We start from the raw sequence: 24405 nt of genomic DNA on the forward strand, positions 1-24405 counted from the left end.
CAGAGATTATTAGTGATATACAACTTCCCCAGGGGTAAAGTGGATTGGCAGCCAACATGGGAACTATTTAGCTTATACTGGCAGAAGCAATGAAGGATAGATAACCGAGGGGTGAGCGGTGTGATCCCTTACCCAGTTCTGCACCTGAGCCAACTTTCAGATGAAAAATTCTTTGACTTAAGAAGTGGCAGGATCTCTGGAAGGAAGAACTCTGCAACACCATGACAAGTAAACATGGGTGGTGATTTTCCTAGTCCTTTCCCCAAAAGACTTATGGTCATTTATTAAACTGATAAGAACAGATACTATACTTGATCTTAGCCAAAAGGCCGAGAAGCAATAAGACTTACGGTCACTTATATGGGTAATTATGCACCAAGGTAAAGGAAATATCCAGACGTTCAAGAACGGATGGATCCAGTGTCTAGGTGAGTCAAGACCAGGCTTACATTGGGTTCTCCAAGTCCATATTCATACCCGTTGTTTATTTCCCCTGTCCCTGAACTGAGATTGGTATACTTGGCAGTTAGTATAACCTTCACATTGGTTTCTTGGTCAGTAAAGTAACAGTAGACAAGACCAAATGGAAGCCTCTAAGCTACCTCCCCAGCACCCCCACCAAGATAATGGATATACAGTACAGTAATGCCTCCCCAGGTCAGCAGAAATTAGCGCCGATCTTAAGACTCTAAAGGATGCAGCAGTGGTGGGCTCTATACATTTAATTCACTAGTCTAGGCCCTGAAGAAACTGGATGAATCCTGGAGAATAACCATAAACAAGCTCAACCAACTAGTACCCCTGATCACAGCCACCGTGCCAGATGTGGTATCTTTGCTAGAGAAGATTAATATGGCCTCATGTATGTGGTATGCAGCCACTGATTTAGTGACTATACTCCTTTCTATCCCAGTCAGGAAAAAGGATGGCATGGAACAGTTTTGTCCCAGACCTCTATTAGCTTTCTTATCCTCTGTCATAATATAGCCTGAAGCCATCCAGACCATCTAGACATTCCACAGAATATCACACTAATTCATTACATTGACGAATTTATGTTGATAAAGCCACATAAACAAGAACTGGTTGGTGTGTTGGAGGCATTAGCAAGACACATGTGTTGCAGAGGGTGGAAGATAAAACCTGTAGAGTTTCAGGGACATGCTACATCTGTAAAATATTTAAAGTTTCAGTAGTCAGGGTTGCGTTGGGACAGCCCTTCAAAAGGAAAAGACAAATTACTGCCTCTTATACTCCCTACCAAGAAAAAAGAAGTATATTAGCTGGTACGCTTCGGTCTCTCTGACTCAAATACTGGGTGATGAATGGCTGCCAGGTTTGAATGGAGCCCAGAGCAAAAAAAGGGCTCTGCAATAGGTCCAAGCTTCTATGCAAGCAGGTCTGCCACTGGGACCACATGATCCACAGAACCTATGGTGTGAGTATATCAGTAGTAGGAAAGATGCTGCGTGGAGTTTGTAGCAAGCCCTAGCAAGGAAATCAGAACAAGACCTCTGAGGTTCTGGAGCAAGGCTATGCCACTGATAGCAGAAAATTATGTACCTGACATGCTACTTGGGCCCTGTCAAGATGGAATTCCTAACCATGGGGAAACCAAGCCACCATGCATCTAGAATTGCCTCTCATGAGAACTCACAAACTTGTAAGATTGAATAGCCAGCAATAATCTCTCATAAAATAGAAGCAGCACATCCAGGTTTGGGCACTATGAGGGCCAGAGGGCACAAAGCAAACTGCATGTGCAGGTAACCCAGACTCCCATGATACATACTGCTGTTGCATTCATGCCCTCTCTTAGGTGAAGGAGGAGGAAAAAGTCTGACCTTGGTTTGTAGATGGGTCAGCTCCATATTGTGGGTGCAAGTTGACGTGGAAGTCAGCTGCACTATAGCCTCATTCAGGAGTGGCCTTGACAGTGATGAGGAAAAGCTTACCTCAATGGGCAAAGGTCTCATGGGCAATGGCTTGGCCAAGATCAGTGACAAGGAGGTCTGGCATAGAGGCATATGGATGGACATATGGAAGTGCACACAAGGTGTGAGGATTTTTATATCACATCTTAATGCCCACCAGAGAGCATCCACTATAGGAGACAATCAAGGAGACAAAATGATTTGGACAGTTAATGTCAACGAGTTTTGTCAGTGCCCACCTAAGTACGGTACAATGGCACAAGTGTCAGTATGCTATGTTTATTTCCTATCACTAGCCACTGAAATGACCTAGAAGCAATAATATTTCAGTAGCAATGAGTACATCTAGTTCCTAGATCTTGGTTTTTAAAATACTGAACTCCATTAAAAGGAAGTAGGACTCCTTGGAGAAATGGATTTCAGATCTGGGGCAGAAAAAGTACAAGGTGAGCCTAGAATATGTTTTCATTACTAACAAAGGAAGAAAGTGCTCGAAAGCTCACAGGTTCCAGCTTGAAGGAGTTCCCACCAAACTCGGGACTTTCTGGGCATCAAATTAAATAATGATGTTAATGAAATTATGACACATCGAATAAAAAGACAGTTATAAGTCCATAGTGTTCTTTTTTAAAAAGTAGGAGGGAGGAGAGAGAAGGGAAGTCCCTTATCTACAAGAGAATATAAGCTAATAGATGCAGTAGAAATGATAAGTAGGAAAATCACCATTTGCAACCAATTGACATAGGTGGAGATCATTCATGAATGCTAAAACCTATAGGTAAAAATTATTAGAGAACAGGATATTCATCCAGTTTTCAAATATCACACCACAGATTATTCATTACAAAGAGAAAAAAAAGATACAGTTTTATAATGGAGAAAGGTGGTAGACACCGTTATAACCAAGAGTTGAAACTTGGCCTCATCAACAATGCAACAGGTATTTTTTTGCCTCTAGTTTTTATGTGCTTAAAAAGACATAGCATTATCTATGCTATGCTCTTGCCAGAATGTTAAACCTGAATCTAAACACAAGGAAACAGTCATACAAATCCAAATTATGGAACAAACCACAATAAAACAAGCTTTCCAAAATGCCAATCATTAAAAGCAAAATAAAAGGTCGGGGAGCTCTTCTATATTAAAGATGATTGAAGAGTTATGATAACCAAATGCAATACATGGCCTTTGGACACTGGATCAAAAACAAAAGCAAAACCAAAACAAAACAAAAAACAAGTAGAAGGTACACTTTGGGGACGATTGGAGAAAATTGAGTATTGGACGGCATATTAGATAAAAATACTATGTTAGTGTTATGCCTCTTAGATATAATAATAGTGTTATGATTATGTAGCAGAATGTATTTACTCATGGCACTTACTGAAGTATTTAGGCATGAAGTGTCCTGTAAGATAAAGGGAATGGGGCAAAGTGTTAACAATGGGTAAATCAGGTCGCAAGATAAATGAGTACTGGCATGCCTAGGTGGCTCAGTTGTTAAGCATCTACCTTGGGCTCAGGTCATGATCCCAGGGTCCTGGGATCGAGCCCACATTGGGCTCCTTGCTCCATGGGAAGCCTGCTTCTCCCTCTCCTGCTCCCCCTGCTTGTGTTCCCTCTCTCTCTGTGTCTCTCTCTGTCAAATGAATAAATAAAATCTTTTTTTTAAAAAAAAGATAAATGAGTACTAATTTTACTATTCAACTTTTCTATAGGTTTGAATTTTTTTCAAAATAGACTGTTGGGGGTGGGCACAAAGTTTTCAAAAGTAATGTGGTATACTCAACACACTGCGAAATTGATTTTGTGGTACTGATACACAAAATAAAGTGGTTTTAAAAGACAAAAAGTAAATTAGGAACAGCAGTGCATGGTATAGACAAGGCTGCAAAATATATGATTGACGTGGAGGAAAAGCTTATGACTATCCCAGTGAATGCTGGGGAGATAAAGAGATAGACTGAGAGAAGCTGCATATCCAGTGCAATAGAACTTTCTACACCTAGAAGGAAAGTGCTGTGCAGAAATGATTTTATCAGGACTCTCCTTAAAATTGAAACCATCCTCTCAGGCAGCCTGTGAAATTTAGGGCAGGAGAGTGGGGGTAATGGAGGGCAGAGGGAAGAAAAGGGCAGAGGGAAGAAGTTTCATGTCATCACCGCTGTCAGTGCTTTCTGCTCTGCTACCGGTTTATGGGATTGCAGGGAAATGATACCCAGACACTTTCAAACATATAAACCTGCTGCACATCCCTGGGAAAGGGCCCTGAATCTGGGGTCACCTTGGGACTTCAGTTTGCTTCTTGGCTTTTCTCTAAGTCATAGTTCCAACCCTATTGCCACCAGAAGATCTAGGATTATCCTTCTTTTGTAAAGTTGTAGCAAGGTCTTTCTCTCATGAGCCCTGAAGATAAGCCCTGACATATGGGCAGTGCATGAATTGGACATTGGAGATAAATTATTGAAAAGCCAACACTTCATAAGCCCTTGTAACTATGGAATTAAGTTTTGGAAACATGTAAAGCTTTCTCCAGACAGGAAAAAATGTATGAAACATTTAGCATCTATATTACTTTCTTCCTGTTGCATCAACATTTTCTCATTATCAACATGTCTTTCTCAGCAAACCATTGTGCATTCAATGACATAAGCCTCTGTGTTTGCCTGTTCTGGGGACAGCCATGGACTCCACTATTGGTGTTCCATGCTGAGGAGACAGAGTCCTTTTTAGGAAAATGAAAAACTCAGCCCAGCAACCATCTCATTCATTTTCTGTGCTTTTCTTGTGAGAAATATTCTTACATATTTACACATTGGCTCTGTTAAGTCCAACCGTATTCCTTTGCTGTTGCACGTAATAGCTTTCCGCACCATTGCAGAGAAAAAAAGATCAGGCAGGTCTTTGGGATACATGTAGCAAATACCAATAGCTCAGCATTCCTCGTCCTTGATGAGTTTCCTCTCAAATTTGTGCTGGGACCGTGTCTTGAGATACTTTTCCTAACATTTCTATTTCTAGGTAGGATGACAAAGAATGCTGGGCTTCTCCTCCTTGAAATGAGAAAATAGATCCACAGGTCTTTTATGTGCTGGGTTGCAGGGTTGTAACATCATGTGCTCTTCCTTTTTTTCTCCTTTTGCTTTACTATTTCTGCTTCCTTTCCTTTCACCTCTCTGGCATCTCATTTCTAATCAGAGATGAGTCAGAGTTTTGTGAGGCAAATGTTTCCAAACTGTATATTATAGTTCTCGATGTAATCATTCTTGAAACCCCTGGTTCTAAATGGAATCATAGTTTGCAGTGCTAGTGAAGGTATTAAAAATAAAATAAGAGTGATAAAATTTGTATTTTTTTCTTTAACAAGAATATGCCACAACTGGGCAGGAACAGATTTTGAAAATAAGGTCTCCAGTTGTTCTCAGGATTGAAAAATTCACCACTTTTGTCTCACACTCATGTGTATTAACTACTGTTTTAAGAAATCTTCCATGGCTGTCTAAAGAATGTCTGATTTAAAGCCATTTTAGTTCTATTCAGAAAAAACATCCAATTGAGCTGTTTCTTTTAATTTATTATTTTTCTCACTGGAGCACAAAGCAATACAGTACAGGCTGAAACTCTCAGGAGGAAGAGCAAAATTGTAGGAGGAAGAGCAAAATTTAGGATGTTTAGAGTTACAAGGGGCCTTGGAGGTCATTCATTGCAACCCTTATCTGGTTCATGTAACCTATAAACAATACCCTCAACTAGGTCAAGAACTAGATTTAAAAATCCCTCCAGCAAAGATGGTACTAGCGTGGCTTGTTTTTCAGAGATCTTGAGCAAAAGACTTGTGATTCTTTTTTTGAAAACTATGCAACTAAGTGTGAGAAGAATCACCTAGTATAGTATTTACAAAAACAGTACTAGGAAGCCAAATTTCAGTTTTTAAAACAAAGTAATTTTCTTGTTTGGTTGTTGTAAAGGCCTGCTGGAGCTCACAGAACAGCCTGAAAGTATTTTTATTAGATGAGCAGTGTAACTCTTATACATGAGAATGAACTATTCCTATGTCTACTTGTGCATTTGTAATATGTATTGAATTTTCTTCCCTTTTTTGGTGCCTGGAGGACAGAGTTGAGTTAGTCTTCTTCCTTAGTTCTTAGGACATTATCAGTATCTGTCCATATACTTATATTCTTCTCTTACCTTAGGTTCCTATTCTAGTCAAAAACAAATACAAGGGTAAATGTTCCTAACTACATATTTATTGTTGTAAAACATGTGGTACGAGATGCAGTTATGAGTTGTGCTATAAATCCCATTCTTCCCTCAACTTTTTCTTATTTTGATACCTATCAAGTTGCTGTACATAAATATAACTTCTATTTGGTGTGCATCATATTTTATGCATCCATTCCTCTAGCCTCCAGCTCCCCTGATCCCTGACAATGCCACTGTATCTTCCAAAATAGCCCATCCAGGACTGTTAAAAAGATTTCTCTGGGATATATCAGGAGGGGAATCACTGGGTCTTAGTGATCTAAGTGATCTAAATCTAACTATTTTGAGACTGCTCATATAGTTTTCAGAATGGAACTTCCACAAGCAGTGCACCATTACTCACCAAAACTTGGATTCATTCATTTTTATAATTTAAGTAACATGATAGATTATTAACATGACATTGTTAAAATTTCCACTCTTCTGGTTGCTAGTGAATTTGGGAATCTTTTGGTATGTACTGGGCTTCCTCTTCTGTGAATGTTTATTCGCGTCCTATGCCCATTTTTCAGTTATATCCCCATTTCAGTTATTCCTTCACTTTGATTTTACAACCCTTTGTTTTGTTTTTGTTATTAATGATTCATTGTTTTTAAATACTGCAAATGCTTTTCTCAGTCACCTGTCGACTAATGTTACCTGTGGTGTCTTACCCTGAACAGCAATTGTTAATTTTTTCTTTAATTTTGATGTAATCAACATCTATTTTTCATCTTATTGTTTGCCTTTAGGATCCTGTTTAGGAAGCTTGTCTGTGACGATATATCACAAATATATCCTCCTATATTTTCTTCCATTAGTGCTATTGTTTACTTCTAGTCTATTATTTATATGGATAAGGTAAGGATACAGTTGTATATTTCTTTATCTACTGAACCAGTTATTCTAATACCCCGATAATAAGTGCTTTGACTTCTCCATTGCTTTGGGGTGTGAATTTCACATATCAATTTACACACACACACACACACACACACACACACACACAAAATATCTGTTCTGTTTCACCGGCTTATTTGTTCCTGCTTCGGCTCATACTTTTTTTACTAGTAAAGCTTTGATTTAGTCTTATTATCTAGTAGGACATGCCCTTGTGCTTTCTGCTTGTTAATTAAATTGATTTAGGTATTAAGGCTTCTATTCATCAATATAAAATTTATGAGTTGTCAAGTTACTCATATTTGAACTGAATTTCCTAGGAGAGACTGCACCGATTTATCTATTTAATATAATCCATACTTAGGTTCAACTGAAACGTTATGAGCATAGCTCTCTGCTCACTCAGATCTTTCATATCCTTAAATTTTTTATTCATATACATTCTTTAGTTAACTCTTAGTTCTTGCTGGTTTTGTTAATGGTGTCCTATTTTCTGTTACAGTTCCAGCTGGAATTGTATAGCATACTATTTACACACGGTAAAAAAAAGGCAACATCACTGCTTTTGAAAGGAACCTAATTTTTGTAGTAGGTTCGTGTTTGTAAAACCCTTTAAAACCACTGTGTGTTGGGGGGGCAGCGCCTGAGTGGCTCAGTTGGTTGAGCATCTGACTCTTGGTCTCTGCTCAGGTCATGTTCTCAGGTTCGTGGGATCGAGCCCCACACAGGGCTCTGAGCTCAGTGTGGAGCCTACTTCTCTCCTTCTCCCTCTGCTCCGGTCCACCCCCTCCCATTTGCATGCTTTCTCTCTCTCCCTCCCAAATAAATAAATAAATGAGATCTTTAAAAACAAAAACAAAAAAACCCACTGTGTGTGTCTGTTCCATGGGAAATCCCATACTCAATTCTGTTCTTCATTTCTACACTGCTCAGGGTCACCACTCTAGCTTTCTTTTCCTGAATATTAAAAACATGCTCCTTAAAGAGACTAAAATGATATGGAACCCTCTGAAACAAATAATACATTAAATAATGTTAAAAAAAAAAAAAAGAAGAGAGTAGGAAGGGAAAAATGAAGGGGGGGAAATCGGAGGGGGAGACGAACCGTGAGAGACTATGGACTCTGAGAAACAAACTGAGGGTTTTAGAGGGAAAGCGGTTGGGGGGATGGGTTAGCCCCGTGATGGGTATGAAGGAGGGCACGTACTGCATGGAGCACTGGGTGTTATATGCAAACAATGAATCATGGAACACTACATCAAAAACTAACGATATACTGTATGGTGGCTAACATAACATAATAAAATGGAGTCTTGTATAACCTCCATATTTACATACTTTTAAAGTTTTTCTTTTATTCAAATTCTACTCAAAAGAGAGAGACTTTCAAGGCATTTTTGGACCTGAGAGCACACAACCTGATTTCAGTATCAACCAACATCTGTATCCACTGTTAGGGACACAGTTAGCTTATACCAATTGAGAAGAATCATGTTATAATTGGTTTTTTTTGTAAGAATCACCATTATAGCATGGAGAAAGAAAGTAGCAGCGGGCTGCTTATAACAGTTGTATGAAGGGGGAATAATTCAGTTACATGTTATTGAAGTGGGAGTTTATGGAAGAGAAAATGTGATTAGAATTTAATAAAAGTGTATATTAGACAATTATATCCTTGGTATAAAGTAATAGGTAAATAAATTAAAATATTTTGTCTTAAAGAGCTGACACTTTGATTTGTGGCCTTGACATTATTTAGAAGGTGCCATAAAAATTGCTATTGAGAATTGTACTTACTCTGAGAAATGTTAGCAATTTTAGAACACTAATTCAATGGTAGGATGTCCAACGTTTAAACTTGACTGAAACAGAGAAAAATTTTAATTCCAGAATAATAACATTGAGTATATGTACATTAACTGAAATACATTTTTCCTGTGCCATTTAAGTGAAGAGGTTGGGCAGCTTTTGCTATTGCTCACCTTCCTGGTTAGTCATAATTTTGATTCTGCTAAAAAGAGATCATAAAAAACTTAAGTCAAATTTAGGAGATTCATCATTTTAGTTTGCATATTTCCTCATAAAAAGTGAGTCTGTTTCTGTTTTGGGGTTTTTGTTTGTTTTGTTTTTTAGATTCCACATGTGAGTGAAATCATATGGTATTTGTCTTTCTCTGTCTGATTTACTTCACTGAGCAAAATACCCTCTAGGTCCATCCATATTGTTGCAATGACAAGATTTCATTCTTTTTGATGGCTGAGTAATATACATATAATAACCCATATTTCACACCTTCTGTATGCACTCATCTATTGATCAACACATGGGTTGCTTACATATTTTAGCTATTATAAATAATGCTGCCATAATTGTTCCACAGTTCTTGGATGTTTTGTTCTATTTTTTTGTCTTTATTCCTTTTTTTCTCTTTGCATTTCAATTTGGGAAGTTTGTATTTACTTATCTTTAAGCTCCCTGATTCTTTCCTTGGTTACCTGCTCTTTACTGATGAATCCACGAAAGACATTAAGGTTTTGGATTTCTAGAATTTCTAGAGTTTACCCTTGATTCTTTCTCAGAGTTCTCACTCATCTCTTTATACTACCCATATTTTCTTTCATGTTTTCCTTTAGACTCCATGAGATAGTAATCATAGTTATTTAAAATTTCATATCTGATAATTCCAGCATCTGTATCAGCTCTGTGTTGATAAGCCTGTGTGCAACTTGGAGAATGATTTCAAGTCTGCCCCATGTCTTGCTTTGATTGCTCCTGAGTAGGTGCAGCCTAGCATATGTACACATCTTTCTGACCCCAGAGATGTCTATGATCTCAAGAAGGCTTTCTTGACAGCCTCTTTCCCTGGTTCTTTCCATTAAACTTCTGGCTGCTATGCAAGTTTGTATGAGAACAAGCAGCCTTCTCTTAATTGTTCTCCACCAAGATCTTAGTTATTTTCAATAACATCCTTAAGCATAGAGTTCTCCACTCTCTGTTCCAAATAAAGGCAGGCCTCTTAGGCAGAGCTGTGGAGCCTTTGTCCCCTGGCCTGCCTTTCCTCCTGGATAGAACCCATATGCCACTGCACTAGATCTCTGGCAGGAAACTGCTCCTCCTTCACCCACTACCAGTGGCTACTCACTGGGATCAGGGCACAGCCGGTCTTCCCAGCTTGCTCCTCCCAGGCTGGAACCTCCTCCCTTCCAGCTAGCTGGGGATGGGGTAAATTGGAGCCTTAGTATTTTCAGCCTGCCATGCCTGGGGTAGGGTTTCTGTCTTGAGGGGAGGCTGTGTGTAGGAAGAGAGACTCCGTATACCCCTGCAGAAGTAGAGCTATTCTATTCCTTCAGTAATAGAGCTCCGGTAACATGGGCCTGAAAAAGATGAAACACCACCTGCCTACCCTTCTTGTGGTCATCATAGCCCCAGACCGGGAGCTGGGGGGAGAAGAATCTTATTCTTGGTTGCAAATTCCATCCAAGAGGTAGAGCTTCCATAATGTGGAACTGGCGGAGTATGTAAAGGAACAGATCGTGGTTCAGATGTCCCAGCCACTCACTGTTCTTACCCAAGATTTAGCATATTTTCTTGAAAGAATGTTTGCTCACATGCTCCGTGTCCTTAGTACAATTTCCAGACTTTGAATGATTGACCTTTATAATTTTCACCAGTTAAATCATTGTTTGGTTGGGGAGAGGGTCTGCTCAGGTACTTACTTAATCATTCTGAAAATGATGTCACCCCAGGCACTTTTTTTTTTTTTTTAAACCAGTGGAGACCTGGTGTGGCAAAATGGAATCTGGAAGAGCTACAGTAAACTCTTTGTTCTCACTATCTGGCAGGAAAAAAAAAAATTCTTCCCCATTTTCTTCCAGATAGATGGTCCCAAGGCGCACTTCTTTCTATTTTTTTTTCTTTTTTCAAGTTTTTATTTAAATTCCAGTTAGGTAATATACAGTGTTATATTAGTTTTGGGTGTAGAATTTAGTGATTCAACACTTACAGACAACCCCAGTGCTCATCACAAGTGCTTTTCTTAATCCCCATCACCTATTTCACCCATTCCCCAACCCACCTCCCGTCTGGTAACCATCAGTTTGTTTTCTATAGTTAAGAGTCTGTTTCGTGGTTTTTCCCGTCTTCTTTTCCCCCATGTTCATTTGTTTTGTTTCTTAAATTCCACATATGAGTGAAATGATATGGTATTTGTCTTTTTCTGACTGACTTATTTCACTTAGCATAATACTCTCTAGCTCCACTCACATTGTTGCAAATAGTAAGATTTATTTTTATGACTGAGTAATATTCCACTACACACACACACACACACACACACACACACACACACACACACGTATCACATCTTCTTCTTTGTCCATTCATCGATTCATCAGTCAATGGACATTTGGGTTCTTTCCATAATTGGCTACTGTTGAAAATGCTGATGTAAACATCAGGGTCAAGGCACATTTCTTAGGGCAACTGATCAGGGTTAGCCAACTTTTGTATCATTTTCGTTCCATCCCTGCTTTTCTTCTCCTTTATTTCCTGACCCAGCATTTGCTCTTAACCTCTGCCTTCGGTTCTGCTTTCTGGGGAACCCAGTATAAAACATATGCCATGTTTCTCTCTCTCTTTTTATTTTACTCCATGCTTTATAAATAACTAATGATTTGGGTTAACCATTGCATTATATTATTCTAAGTTAAATAATGAAAGCTAACATAAAACTTATTCCTTAGCTTATAGCTTATTATGAAAATGAAAAACATTCTATTAGACTATATGACTTTAATCTCAATGTCTTTACTTTTAACTATGTTACAGTTTGCTTTTCAGTGGTATTATCCCTCAAAATGCATAGGAACACATTCATTTGAATTAAAAATGTAAGACTTGTTATTTCTTTAACAGAAAGTCAATCTGATTTGCTTAACTGAGGTAACAATGAAACCTAACCTTGTAATTAGGTTCAAAGTGGACATTTTCGATAAGCAAGTTTAACCTGCAGCTCTGATTTTTGACAAAACATATTTAAATCACATGACATGACAAAACATTTTATCAAACATATTGTATGGAAAATATGCTGAAATTAGGAATATTTTAATTTTCCCTTTGTGACTGCAACGGGTGGCTTCAAGTGAAAAAAATATATAGTTAACGCTTCCCCACAATGACCTCCGCTAAGGATGGTTGTGGCTCAGGAGAAGCGTCCGCAGGGAACCAGCAGCAGCTCCACCTAGGGGTTCCTGAGGCCATGTTGGTGGAAGATGTAGATTCTCTCATGAAACAACCTGGGAATGAGACTGCAGATACATTACTAAAGAAGCGGATGAACAGTACCAGAAGTATAAGTTCATGGAACTCGACCCTGCTCAAAAGAAAAGGAGGCTGGAAGGTCAGATTCCTGAAATTAAGCAGACTTTAGAAATTCTAAAATACATGCAGAAGAAAAAAAAGAGTCCACCAGTTCACTGGAAACCAGATTCTTACTGGCAGATAACCTGTATGGCAAAGCTTCAGTTCCTCCTACTGATAAAGTGTGTCTGTGGTTCGGGGCTAATGTAATGCTTGAATATGGTATTGATGAAGCTCGGGCATTGTTGGGAAAGAATTTATCGACTGCCACTAAGAATCCTGATTCCCTTGAAGAAGACCTTGATTCTTTCTTTGAGATCAATTTACTACTACAGAAGTCAGTATGGCCGGGGTTTATAATTGGGATGTAAAAAGAAGAAACAAAGATGATTCTACCAAGAACAAAGCATAATGCTGGCAATTAAAAATGTGGTTCAGTTTTCCAAACATGTTATTTTACATACCGCAAAGTTTATCCCTAAAGGTTGACATCACTTTGACTGATTTATTTTTTTAACAGCAAGAATGGTAATTAAAACTTAAAAAAAAAGATAAACATCATTTTATTATAAAAACAAAATTAGTTTCAAATATTTTATGAAATTAGCAGTATTTTAATTTTTATTTTATTTCCAACAAAGTAAATGCTACTTTCCTCATCTTTTTTGGTTTGTCATTTAAAAAGTCTTAGCTGAAATGGCTGAGGTATGCTATGGATGCTGAATTCAGGACACTTTTCTTTATTGGCTGATGTTACTCTCACTTGATGTGGTTAAACCAGGGTAGAGGTAGGAAAAACAGTTAGTTTAAATATTTCCAAACGTGCTGTCTTTAGTACATGTGGGGCCCTATGGCTCTCCGTTGCTGTTATTTGTCTTATATAACTGGATTTTCATGAATTACTGCTTAGCCAATAACTATTAAAATATTCTGTACTTTTCAAGAAATGGCAATTTGCCTTCCTAAACAGTAAGAGGGCTATTGAGACAACACTTTTTCTTACCCCATAGAAGTACACGGGGTCTTTGCAATGCTAACATAAGGGAGATCTTGGCCAACATGAAATAACAAAATTCTTTAGCCACTCAAAACTCTTGGCTAAGGCACTTTTGTATTTCTTGACAGTTCCCCAAAGCAGCTGAACGGGAATATTAATATAAATATAAATCTGCAGTGGTTGAAAAGATTTGTGAGCTTTTTTATTCATGATTAAACCTTATAGGAAGAATAGAAAAATCCCTGTGGAAAGCTGTTAGTACAGTGGCTAGCACTGGGTGATACAGATTCTGAGAAAAACACGAATGTATTATTCCATCTCCATGTAGTATAATACATACTTGTACAATGTTTTGTACTTGTATTTCATGATATTAAAACACTGAGGTTAAAAAAATATATAGCTAATATCATTCAAGTTTTGGTAAATTTCCTTTAACAACGAATGGCTGATAATTAGGTAATAAATCATTTTGTAACTCAAGAGATTTCTGATTGGCTTCTAATTCTTAGTATTATAGGGACCTAATCAAAGAAATAATTTTGATAATAGATCATAATGTGTTTTTTGGCATGTAACTCTAAAGGAATTCAGAGAATTAAGTGATACTGATATACTAAAACTCCTTTCATCCCTATATCCTTGTTTATATGAACAAAATTTCTGAGAGCCTATGTCAATGCGCATGAGCAAATAGGAATAGTCAGGCCTTCTTCAAGCAATCGATAGGATTCATCCACAGATGCATTAACTAATTGGCGAAAAAAGGCCACATTTTTTTCACAATAAGAGATACATTTCCAGTACGTTTTACTTACTATATAATAATTTTTATCACATTTTATAAAATAAATATTTTGGTTAATTGGTTTTCATTAATAATTGCAGTTATAATTCAATGGGAATTCAAGAGGGGAGAAAGTTAACTATTAAAACTTTATGGTTACATAAAATTTTAGAAATTAAATCTATATTTATTTACATTATTTGTTGCAGATAAGAAAGAGAGGCACTCCATAAAAGGCTTTTAAACATTAAATATATATTATATTAGGTAACATTCTGCAAGGAAAATATGATGAAATTGCAAATTCAGAAAGAAAAAGAAATCATAATTTGCAACTATTAAAGAAAAATTTGTCCATTATTATTTTTAAGTGAATGATAGTTGATATAAATAACTATAGTATTTAGGTCCCATTAAATACACTTAAAAGGGTGTTATTAAAGTTTTATTTAAAAAAATCAATATTTGTGATAGTATAGAAAATTGTATCCTTTGCAATGATCTATATTATGAAAAATTTAAGATATTAATGTGTAGGGGTATATTGCTTACAAAATCTTTTAGGAACACATAAGCAAGAGCATTTGAAGGCCACTGGCCTGGACCTAGCTGACCTGACCTAGTTCACTAACTGGACTTAAGCCCCAAAGAGAATACATGGAAGAAACCTGAAACATGCAAGGTGACTTAGAACTTTGAAACAGCCTTCTTACTAAGTAACTGCTAGAAGAGAGAGAAGAGCCCGAGCCAACAATATAATGAGCCTTATGGAGCTTGAAGTACAGTATAAAGCAAATTGGATTATGTCTCTTTTAAAGTCCTTCAATGGGGGCGCCTGGGTGGCTCAGTCAGTTAAGCGTCTGCCTTCGGCTTGGTCCTGATCCTGGGGTCCTGGGATCGAGCCCCCGCATCGGGCCTCCTGCTCAGTGGGGAATCCGCCTCTCCCTCTCCCCCCCTGTGCGCGCGCTCTCTCTCTCTCTCTCAGTCTCTCTTTCTCAAATAAATAAGTCTTAAAAAAAACCAGTCTTTCAATGGCTTCCCATTGACTTTTGCATATATTCCAAACCCTTCACGCCAGATTACCACCTGGATACCCAAGTCGGTTGCATGAAACAGCAGCAGCAATATCATCCTGCATTTTGCTGAAAACGCAGAATCTCTGATCCCACCTCATACCTTGAAACAGAATTTGTATTTTTTAAAGATTTTTTTTAAGATTTTATTTATTTATTTGACAGAGAGAGACCCAGCGAGAGAGGGAACACAAGCAGGGGGAGTGGGGGAGGGAGAAGCAGGCTTCCCGCTGAGCAGGGAGCCCGATGTGGGACTCGATCCCAGGACCCTGGGATCATGACCTGAGCTGAAGGCAGACGCTTAACGACTGAGCCACCCAGGCGCCCCCAGAATCTGTATTTTAAAAAGCCCCCCAAGTACTTTGTATGTATGTTAAAGTATGTGGAGCGCTGGTATACATGATCATAAATGAGTAATTTATGTAGTAGCATAAACAATGTAGTGATAGTCAAGGTATGTGTTTTAGCTTCGAAACAACCAATGTATGGTAGATTGAGGCTTAAACATGAAAGAACGAAATCCAGCTAGTACAAAACACCCAAGTGCTTCTCCTACTCCGTCAACCTTATTCTCCTGTACCAGTCTCTCCCTCTTTTGCTCTACCTCCCCTCAAAGGTATGTTCTATCAATTCCTTTTGCATGCCAACTTTTTCTTGCCTTGGAGCTTCTTTGCGAGCTGTAGGAATTCTGCCTGAAATGCTACTCCCTTCCTTCTCAATAGACTAGGCTCATCTTTCTGATCTCTGCTCAAAATCACCTCTTCAGAGGTGATTTCTTTCTTGATCGCCCTTCCAAAGTCTCCAATACTCTCAGTGTCCCCTCTTTCTTTCCTTTATAGATGTTAGCACCATGTGTAAGTTATTTATTAGTTTTAAACTTTTTATACTGAAATAATCTGACTAGCAAGAAGTTGCAAAAATAGTACAGAGAGTTCTGTGCACTTATGGAACTTCCCCATTAACAACATCTTACATAACCATATTATACTATTAAAACCAGAAAATTGATATTGAAGCAGTAACCTGTAAGTTTTTGTTTGCTTAGTTTTTCTCTCTGATCACCCCATTTAAAGTTAAATCCAGTCATTTTCTACCACATTCCCTTGTTTGAGTTCCTTCTTTGTACTCACATCTTGTATACACTATCTGAAACTAATTTGTTTACTTGGATGTGGTCTGTCTCCACTTCCGGGATGTAATTTCCCTGAAAGCAAGTGATTTGTGCAGCATTGTATAACAGCACTCACAATAGTGCTGTAATTGTTAAACAAAAATACAGTAAGGGCTTAATAAATATTAATTCAATAAATGAATGGATGTAGGTAGAGATCCAATTCCAAATATCATAGTTAATTTGTACATTCGTAGTTGGGGAGCATGTTGCAACAATTAATTGTGTGCTAGTGGTAGTTAAATAAGTTCTGGAAATCTAATGTACATAGGGATTATAGTCAATGATATTGTATTATGTACTTCCAAATAGCTATGAGACCAGATCTTAAATGTTCTCAATACAAAAAAAGAAATAATAAATGTATGACATGATAGAGATGTGAGCTAAAACTACAGGGGTAATCATGTTTCTATATATATATATATATATATATATATATATGTTGTACACTTTAAATATACAGAATGTTATGTGTCAATTGAAAATGCCAAAAAAAAGTAATTGTAGAATTCAATATTTCTGATGACCACATTTTAATGTTGTCATATGTTAAGTGGTGGGAAGGAAATGTATAACCTCAGTTTCCTTGTCTATAAGAAGATACTCAGGAAATACAGTAATTCACACTTTTAGAACTCTTTTCTCCAACCCACAGCATTATTTTTAGTTGGGCTATTGATTTAAATATGTGATTTCATTAGAATGAAAGTAGTATATACCATACTTTTGTAAGATAATTTTTTTCAGGTGGATAATTTTTAGTTCCATTTCTTTTTAATCGGATACAGGTAGCTACTTTTTGAAACTATATTGGAAAGTTGCTTTGTTCAGACAAGAAGGAAATGACACTGAAGGGAAGAAAAAACATTTCAAGGAAATGAAAGTGATAATTATTCTAGTTTGCATTGAAAATCGTGTTTTTCTTTGGCTTTGAGGTTCTGTTCTGTTTTTTTTTTTTTTTAAGATTTATTTATTTGGGAGAGAGAGAGAGAGAGCATGAGCAGGAGGGGCAGAGGGAGAAGGAGAGAGAATCTCAAGCAGACTCCGTGCTGAGCTGACCCTGAGATCAGGACCTGAGCCAAAACCAAGGGTCAGATGCTTAACCGACTGCACCCACCCAGGCACTCCTCTGGTTTTGAGTTTTATTGCTACCGATAGATTCTAATGTCCCTGCAAAGATGGTATTTTTGTTTCCATCTTTATTCTCATAAATTTTGATGCAATGTTGGCATTTTGGATTCCTTAATAAATTCCACTGTATCACTACAACATTTTCTACTTAAGGCTTCATATGAAAACCCCTTGACTCAACCAGTTTTCAACAGCTAAATACCAAGGCATATTTAGGTGTTAGTTTTGCATTGCTTTTTATAGTATACCTTTTTAGATTAGGAAAGACTTAATTTGGACCAAACAAATTAATATACATTAAAAGGAAACACTGGCTTCTAGTTACATGTTTGTTTGAAGGACATCTGCTTTTTTTTAATCTGATTTTTTGTGTGTGAGAAACAAATGAATTAATATGTACAAGGTGCTTAGGAAAGATATATTGGAACATGCTAAGTGCTCAATATGTATTAACTATGACAACTGTGATGATGATGTCACTCAGCGAATTTGAATATGTAGTTTTAGTAGAAAATGTGTGGTCCTTCAAACATAATAGCTGTTGGATCATTGCATCATATTTCAAACTGAGAGGTATCAACAACCAGGAACACTAGGTAATGGTACCTTTATTTTTAAAGTATTATTCAGTAAATAGAAATTCTGATATAATGTGTGCAGTATTTCACATTCAAATAAAGGGTGTGATATTTACTAATTTTTAAACACTCTTTGGTTTGTCTGTTTTTACCTAGATTCCTGTTATCTTAAACTAATTATTCCCTTCTTCATTTATTTAATAAACATTTAGTGACTTTACCTTATGCCAGATACAATGCTGGGCCTAAATACAAAACCATGGAAGACATTCCTGGGGAAATTCACAATCTAGTAGTAGCACAAAAAGGTATTTAGAAACAGAAAAACTGGGAAACATTGTGAACATTGTGAGAAGTCTTTTTGTAGGGGCTGGGGTTGGCTTGTACAACAAACATTTATTTCTCACAGTTCTGGAAGCTGACAAGTCCAAGATCTAGACTGGCTGATTCAGTGTCTGTTGAGGGGTTGCTTCCTCATTCATAGCTGGCTGTCTTTTCACTGTGTTTTGTGATACACCTTTATTGATTAAGTAATGGCAGCTTGAAGTTTGTAGTAGCTCTGATTCTGGGGAAGAGTGTATGACCAAGGCCGGTCAACACTACCACGGTCCCCATTGCCTTTAAAGGTAAGCATGGAACCCAAGTACAGTGAATGAGGCACAAGGAAACTTTGGCTGAGATTTCTGGAGGAAAGACTCTTGCTCTTTCTTACTGGATCAAAAAATGGGGAGGGTATAGGACCAGGAGCTCTGCCATTGTCTTGCTACCATGGGAAACATGAGACTGAAGCTAACATAGTGAATGGCTCCTCTGAGGGATATAGCCAAACTGTTCCTGGAGATATATATGGCTTGGAACTTCATGCCTGACCTGAAGTTGATCTAATTCTGCTGTCTAAAGCTTACAAGGGCCAATACATTACCTTTACTTAGGCCAACTTATGTCAATTTTCTAGCACGTATAATTAAAAGGATTTGAGCTTAATATGTGTTAGAGGAAGAAAAATATAACCGGGGAATTATTACACTGCAGTGATAGATTTTAATTTAGCTTTTGGTTTATTCTCTATCTTCACCACTGACTATCAGCTCCTCATGGGCAGGGACCATGTCTACCTTGATTATGTACCCATATCCAGGGCTTAGTCCAGTGTCTTGCATACAGATATTAAATATTTCTTGACTTAAGTAAAGAAGAAAAATAGAGACATGAAAAATCAAAATAAAGAAGACTTCAAAATAATTTTTTCACATTTATATATAAGAAATTTTATATATCACTGAGATATAGTGATAAATGATTAATGAATTGCAGAAAGAGTGTAACTACAAAGGCAATAAAGAGAGTTTATTAGAGAGATAAGATTCTGTCACTTATGCTAGCACACATGCCAAGAGAGGGTTTGAATAATACTAAGGGATGAGGGGAAAAAATCACCCTTTGTTCAGCCTTTTCTGGAACACACCCAAGATCAAGAGATAATTTACAAAAATTTTTAAACGTTATACTTTTTAAAAAAGAATAAGAAGAATAAATGAACAAGATAATAAAATATAAAATAAGAGCAGCAAGAGGTTTTTTTTTAAGATTTTATTTATTTGAGAGAGATAGAGAGAGATACCACAAGCTGGGGGTGGGGGTTGGGGGGGGAAGGGGCAGAGGGAGAGAGGCAGAAGGAGAGAGAGAAGCAGACTCCCTCCTGACCAGGGAGCCTGACGTGGGGCCTGATCCCAGGACCCTGAGATCATGACCTGAGCCAAAGGAAGACACATAACCGACTGAGTCACCCAGGTGCCCCAATATACCAGTTTTTCTTCATCATTTTTTCGTATATAACCTATGCCTAAAAGTAATATTATATATATATGCATATACATGCTATTTTACACTATGTGCCATTGACCAGAAATTTTAACTTTTGTCCAATTTAGTCTTTTGAGCAATATGTTTATCAAGTCAGATTTGTAGGTCTGGGCTTATTACTAGTTTTCACAGGTACATGTACGTTTTTTGCTCTTCACCTTTTTTATAGTACCCTTTGTAGATCATCTCCTATAGGTGCTTTTATAGCTACCACATTTTTTTTTGCAGCTCTATGGATGTTCCATAATTTTTAAACTAGTCTTCTGAATTGGAGGTTACTTGGTGGTTAACAATCTTTTATTTTTATGAACATTGTAGCAATGGATAGCCTGTACATTTTGGTCATGTGTGAAGATATCCGTATGATTCATTTCTAGAAGTGGAATTGCTGGGTCAAAACATATGAGCACTGACAGCTTTAAGATGATATTACTGTATTGCTCTCCTTTGAAGCTGAATCAATTCACATGCCCGCCAGCGAGGTATGGGGGGTTTCTGTTTCCCCAAGCCTTTTCTAATACTGAGTTATCAAAAATTTTTGAGCTTTGCCACTTGAAAAGAAAAGCAATGGTACCTCAACTGCAGCTTTAACTGGCCTTTAACTTGTTATGAGAATGAAGAACACCTTTTCTACTGTTTTAGGCCACTTGTATTTCTTTTTGTGTGAGCTGTCTGTTCATATTTTTTGCTCATGGGTTGGCGGTTTTACTTGTTGATTTGTAGGACATTACATGTTATTTTAAAGTTCAAATCATTATTAGAAAACTGGGTTCTTCTAGTATATCAAAAGATGTACAAATTTCCTCTTTCCAAATGCATGTTCAGCTCCTTTCACTTTTTATCAGCTTTAAAGTGGGTAATTGTGGTTTTCCTAAAACATATTTGACTTAAATCTCATTGATTTGTTTTAGCATTGGTGTCTCCTGAGATACTAGTTGGCATGACAGAAGCTTGAATTGTGGCCTGCATTGGCTAGTGGTAAGTGAAAGAAAAATAATTTCAGTTGGCAGGTATATCGTGAAATAATACAGAAATCTATTGATTTTTTTTGTTTTTATGGACTTACTAATATTACTGATGATGATGATGATGATGATGATGATGATTTGGTGTGAGAAATGACTTCAGACTTGGTATCCTGGTGTTATAAAAAGTACATAACAACTTGAGGAACACTCAAGTTTATACATCAAGACATTGCAGTTTTAAGAAATTATTAGATGATAGAAAAATAAAAACCTGAATTAAGCATTCAAAAAACTTTAACATCTTGAATTTGGTGGTAGTAAATTCCTTTATGCATTAAAATACAGATAGTATGCTGTTTTAACATTGTTTTAAAATTATCTGTAAAGTAGCTGTGGTTTTACATTTTTATGTGTTGTAGTTCTACAATTTGAGAGTTTTTTTTTTTTTAACTTGGATCTAGTATGGAGTAGTGAAAGATTCACTTGAGAAGTTCAAGTTCTGGTTCCATTTTCTAGCTTATGTGACCTTGGGCAAGTTATTTAACTTTTATAAACTTCCTCATCCACCACATTTACATTATGGGCTTGTGCAAGTTAAATGAAATAATACCCATAAGGCATAAGCCAAGCGCCTGGCACTTAGCATATATTTAATTTTTAAAAATTTTCTTAGTATATATTTAACTTTTGAAGCACATTTTATTTTACTCTAGTGTAAAACATTTTCATAGTGAAAATATCAATGTAACTTTGGTTAAATTGGTGGCTACCTTTGTGGATTATTTTGAAACTAATTCCTCTTATCCTTAAATAATCCTTTCATTGTACATGAAATTATGCCATTAGAGATTTATTCCATTTCCTCTCTTTCCCTCTTCTCTCTTTCCTCTCTTCCCTCCTTCCCTTAGTTCCAGGGCAATTTAATTCAGTTCAGTTTTTGATTTGAAGAATCTGAACCACATCTAGGTAATTTCTAGATTTCTAGAGAATTTGTACTGTGACAGTTTCCCTCTTGGGCAAAGTTGGTAGTTTGGCTGTGGCAAACTTGAATTCATGTGGGGGTCCTGATGCCTTACTAAGGAACAAAAATTGGAGAATGAATGGGATTCTTCCAGATTTTGAAAAAAGCTGTTGAAATTAATTTCTTTGCAGAAGTGGAGAAATAAACTCTAAAGAGGAATTCAAATAAGGGTGGTAGGTGTGTCCTGGTAGAAGGTGGAAGTAACTAAGATAGGTGAATGTTTTTCTCTTTTTGGCTTTTATCCAGTCCTTTCATAATGCACCTCTGCCAGGGCCTCTATTTCCTTATATGCAATAAAGGTTAATATGGTACGTCATATGTTTAACCTCTTCTGGCTTTATTTTATATTTGGTTTCACATCTGTTTCTTTTAGGGTAAGAGTAAAACTCCCACTTGAAAACGTTAGGAGATACAGTACTTCAGCTCAGGAAGGAAGTCAGAACTAGAGTTTTAGACATTTAGAACTTGAGGCAGGATAAATTAGACAGTAATGCTTAACAGCATGAACTTTGGAGCCACATTGCTTTGGTTCAACCCCTAGCCTTCCAAGTTATTTAACCTCTCTGTACCTTAGTATTTAAGGTACAGTTGGCAAGTTATTTAACCTTTCTGTACCTTAGTTTTTAATTTGTGAAATGGGAATAGAAGGGATAATAAGAGTACCTATCTCCCAGGGTTTTGGGAGGATTAAATAAATCAATAAATATGAAGTGCTTTGGACAGTGCCTGGCCCATGCTTAACACTCTGTTTGCTATTGCTTGCATATCACTGTGTGCATTTCTAGTGTCTTATGTACGTATTCCACATCTGCCCCAAGCAATCACAAACTTCCATACAGCTAAGACTGTTTTCCACTTTCCTCTTCCTATTACAATTCGTACATAAAAAGTACGCAATATATCTGAGATAATTTTCGAACTCCAGAAAGTCGTTTGCCTTGGTTTACCCGCTGAACAATATGAAGAGTCTTTCTCTTTAAAAATGGTGAGCATCAAACCACTTTTCATTAATACAATAACAGACTCAATTGATTCAATGTAGTTTCATTTCATACAAAGTCCCGGTATTGATAAGGTCATAAAAGTATTACTCTCTATTCCGAGTAGATTCATTTCACTTCATAGCACGGGTCTGATTCTCCTTTTTGTTAGCGTTTTGTTCTTTTCTGTGCTTCTCTGTCTGCCGGCCTCAGGAAGGCCATTCATGGACATTCCCTTTGCATGAGTAGCAGGTGATTTTTCAAGCCCGCCCCTGACCTCCGCCTCATGATCCAGACTCCACCCCCAGCCCGGGGAGGAGGGAAAGGGGTGGAGAGGAAAGGGGTGGGACGCCGCAGATTCCTGGGTGGGGCTTGGGTGGCGTGCCGGCGCCATGACGTGTGGCGCTACCAGTTGACGCAGTCGCAGTGACGCCTGGCCCCGGCTGGGACCCCTCCCATCCTTCTCCGCCCCTGTGTGTCAGTGGCTGGGGCCCCCGGGCCGGACCTGTGGCAGCTGGCCGGGGTGGCGGGGTTAGAAGGTTGTGGGCGCGGGCAGAGCTTCGCGGGCCGGGTCCTGCTCGGCGCTGCTGCCGCTGCCCGAGGCCTTTGGCGTCCCTCGGAGAGAGACCGGAGCGGTTCCAGGCCACCCCGGCGCTCACCCAGGTGAGGGGACGGGGTCGGACTGGGCAGGGTTGGGGTGAGCAGCAGTTTTCCGTCATCTCTGGAACTCAGCGGGGTGGGAGTCTGGAGGTTTGGCTTCACCGCTGTTGTCTGTTGCAGTGTCGATTCATTTTTTAGTTTCTTCTACAGTACCGGGACTTGTAGACCTGGTGTCGGAGGTCAATGGGAAGGCCTGGAAGGGCCATTGTAGTCAGATTTTTGGGGGCGCGGGCACGGGAGCGGCCTCTGTGGATGGTGATAAGGCGGGTGGGCGGCGCCCACTTGCTGGTGTGTGGACTCGGCGGGCGGGAAGGTCAGTGCACCTGCAGGCTCAGGCTTTAGCCTTTACAGCCTTTACCCGAACTGCTTAACGTAGGGTCGATTGACCAGGGGCGCTGGAGCCTTAGAATTCCTCTTTCCAATTCAGGCGTGGAGTGTTTTGTATTCTGAATTGGTGCTTGCCGAGTCTACACTACTGAAGAGTACATTTCAGTGGAAACATTATCTTTGGTCAAAGGAAGGTGAAGGGAAGTTGATTTTGCTTCTGCAGAGTATTGTCTCCCACCCACTCCCGACACCTAACTCCCATCTCCATTTGCCTTAGTTTTGACAGTAGAAAGTTAGGGACGCTTGTTAAATGGAAAGAGTTCTTGTAAACTTCCCCCGAAAGGAAATCATGGTTGTTTTTTTTTTTTTTTTTTTTTTTTTACTGTCCAGGCGTGTAAGTTTCAAC

General features: G+C 38.1%; 1 protein-coding gene and 2 pseudogenes across 10 annotated transcripts in view; 2 read left to right on the forward strand and 1 right to left on the reverse strand.

Moving 5' to 3' along the window:
* Positions 1-233: 233 nt before the first annotated feature.
* Positions 234-341, reverse strand: LOC112826259 (U2 spliceosomal RNA; annotated as a pseudogene).
* An 11914-nt stretch (positions 342-12255) lies between these two features.
* LOC112825963 (prefoldin subunit 3-like) lies at positions 12256-12878 on the forward strand (annotated as a pseudogene).
* A 10583-nt stretch (positions 12879-23461) lies between these two features.
* The window catches only part of BLTP1 (bridge-like lipid transfer protein family member 1), a 207764-nt gene continuing 206820 nt past the window's right edge, over positions 23462-24405 (forward strand). For 7 of the 10 annotated variants that reach the window (XM_073892221.1, XM_073892219.1, XM_073892222.1 and 4 more), the window contains exon 1: positions 23465-23675. The gene's annotated coding sequence lies outside the window, so the exon portion shown is untranslated. Of the gene's footprint in view, positions 23676-24405 lie in introns of all 10 variants that reach the window. The other 3 variants (XM_073892215.1, XM_073892217.1, XR_012378024.1) reach the window with 2 other exon arrangements.

This window comes from Callorhinus ursinus, unplaced genomic scaffold (genome assembly GCF_003265705.2).
Source record: "Callorhinus ursinus isolate GAN/ISIS: 27379988/994484 unplaced genomic scaffold, GSC_fseal_2.0 scaffold4, whole genome shotgun sequence".
NCBI lineage: Eukaryota > Metazoa > Chordata > Mammalia > Carnivora > Otariidae > Callorhinus > Callorhinus ursinus.